This window comes from Pygoscelis adeliae, unplaced genomic scaffold, assembly GCF_000699105.1.
Source record: "Pygoscelis adeliae isolate BGI_AS28 unplaced genomic scaffold, ASM69910v1 Scaffold186, whole genome shotgun sequence".
Lineage (NCBI taxonomy): Eukaryota > Metazoa > Chordata > Aves > Sphenisciformes > Spheniscidae > Pygoscelis > Pygoscelis adeliae.
Window position 1 is genome coordinate 1,207,319 of NW_008825071.1, and position 2,933 is coordinate 1,210,251.

Sequence of the window (2,933 nt, forward strand, 5' to 3'; positions counted from 1 at the left end):
ACTCAGTGTTGGAAAATCTGAGTGTGTTTTATGAAATCAAGAAAGTGACATGGAAGTTCACTGTTTTTCTTCTCTTGTATGAAGAAAGCAGTGACTGTATGTGTGTTTGTGTGGGGAGCACAAAGAAAGCAGGGGGTTTTGTGAACAGCTCTAGCTCCTTTCAGTAGAGATTCGTTAATGCTCACAATAAAGGTGTAGTTTGAACATTGTTACTTCCCCATCTTGTTGCCTGGAATGCAAAAAAAAACCCCAAAACAAAAATCACCAAAAAACCCCAACCAAAAAAGCCCACAAAAAAACCTCAGACACACTATATAAAGACTATAATGTGTGTCTATGTGTGCAGAATATTTGTTACATATAGGGTAGGAGAAAAAAGCGTTTTCTGAAATTTGCCGGTGCAGTCCTCCATGCTCAGTATTTATGCCATGTCATGCACCAAGCACAGATTCCTTGGAGAACACTTTGCTTTTGACAAAACTGTGTGACAGATTTTAAATAAAAAAGTAAAAAATTTAGGTCTGTGACATTTTCCTACATGCACTAATATGAGACAAATTGACCTATAATATATAATCGCTGTCTCATTTGATAAATGGTGGCTGAAATCTGTATGCAGATAATGCAGGCTGTCTTTTTCAAGCTGGATCTGTGGAGGAACTTGTGCCAGGCACTTCAGAGTGGTATTAAGTTTGGCTCTGCTGTGAAAAGAATTGGCTGCTTTTCCTCCCGATGCTTTGCAAGTCATGATGGGTGGGAGGCAGGGGAGTAGGAATACAAGGATTTTAAAAGAGTAAATAATATTATGCAAAGTAGTTTAGGATCAAAGCTTTGTTTCTTGTCTGACCATTGAAAAGCTTCCATAATCCATGAGTAACAGGGCCTGCTTTCAAAAATGGCTTCAAATCTTTAGTCGAATTTTACATTTTACGGATTGTAGGTGCATATTTTGAGAGACAATTGGTGTTGTGAGCTTGATTACAAACTCCTAAGAATAAAGGTGTTTTCTGCAGCATCTGAATGTATGTTAAGAGTGTGCCAAATTATTGGATTGAAATGGCATGGGATAGCAGAAGCACAATCTGGTGTTATAGGTGGAATTATAAATGTTTGGAGTTTTTGCTAAATTTAATTGCTAAACAAGCTATTGAATACATATTTATAAAAACATATGGTGTGCTATAATGAATTTCACGAAGAATTGTATCTTAACGGAGGTCAATCAAATTCCATTAGGTGGTGTTTTTGTCCGGCTCTATGAAAGACAGCTGTTGGATAACTAGAGCTTTATTTTGAAGTAAAAAATTTGCACACAGTAGATGAATCATCTATTTTGAAAATATAGTTAGTCAGTATAGGACCTGAATCTTTATCCATGGACTTTATTATTTAGGTTTAGATTATTCATCAGTAATCAACAGATAAAGACTGTTAATGTAGAAAGGATTTGGAGGGGTGAGGAGGGAAGACATTTTATAATATTTTTTGTAAGTCTAAAAAGAGACCTGTTTTGCATGAAGTATTGAATTTCATTAAGACACTAATTAGTAATTTGATATATTTCAATTTCTATGTAAAACAGAAAAAGTGACCATAGAAAAAAGTAAAATCATTTACTTGAATTGAGGATTTCTACAGCAAATTAATTCATAAAGAGATGAAGGCACGTAGTTTTAAACTGAAGATGGAAATCACTGTGCTATTCCTGCAGTTGTCAATTACCTTTTGTAATTTATTTGTAATAAATTAAAATGTTTTTAATTTGTATTATATTAAAAAGAATGCTTTGTGACTATAACTTTAATTCCCAGATATGGTACATTGCTTCTTGGCTGTTAAAAGAATGGACAAGAAACATATGAATTCCAACAAAACAAATGTTACTCACTAGAAGGATTTACAAAACAAGAATTTATTGTAACCTCAAGAGAAAAATCATGCTTTATCAGTGGTCTGTATTTAAATGTCCAGCTAGCTGTTTTCATTGTGTATTTCTCCTTAATGGATTAAAGTATTCTATGCTAAATAATATGCAGTAGAAATAGCTATCCTGACAAAACTTTTTTTACATCCAGGCTTCAAAATTTCAACAAAGTTTAAACATTATTTAGATATAACAATTATTTTACAAAGACTACTTTTAACATGAGCAGGCCACCCACAGTGTTGACTAGAGAAAATGGCATGCAAGCCACCCAGCGAGACTGATGTAATTTTTTTTCATCTTTGCTTAAAGTATAGTCACTAGACCAGATAATGTAGAAACTTCTACACACAACGATCAAAAAGGCTAAAACAGTTCCACTTTTCTTTTTGGTTAATTAAAAATAAGTCACGAGTTGAAAAATGCAAATATTCACATGCGATGTAAATCTTCCCTACTATAAATGAAATTCTGTTATTCTGTGTTAGGAAAATATCCTTATTACAAAACAGAATGCTTTTTAGTCTGGATAGGAAAGGTTTTAAGGCTATATTTAATGTATTTATTGAAGAATATTCACAGATAGTATAGAAACTTAATTGCATGAAATTGCTGACCAAGGCTTGATCCTGTATGCAATGAAGCCAGTAAGACTTGTAATGCAATGTGAAGACAATTTGTATTCGTTCTGTTACAGTGACCAACTAGTTAGACTTTTTTCAGTCATGCCATTGTCTTTGACTTAATCATTGGTACTTTTAAGTGACTCAAATATCAAATATTGTTAATAATTTTTAAGACTTAATTTGAAAACACAAAAAAATTGTTTGCAAAACCCAGTGATACCTCTTAAAGCTATGACATTAATTAACATAATGAAATTATACTTTTCTAAAAAGAAAACTTTCTATGATTTTTTCCATATCCTGGAGGTGCATAATTTAGTTGTAAAATGTAGCTCTGGAGCCAAAGCAAACTATAAAATATCTGCAGCAAAGTTAAGCATTTG

The 2,933-nt window shown here is 32.8% G+C and overlaps 1 protein-coding gene across 1 annotated transcript in view; it reads left to right on the plus strand.

Moving 5' to 3' along the window:
• Positions 1 to 2,933, plus strand: part of EXOC2 (exocyst complex component 2) — a 121,578-nt gene that overhangs the window by 35,063 nt on the left and 83,582 nt on the right. The gene's annotated exons all lie outside the window — the stretch shown is intronic.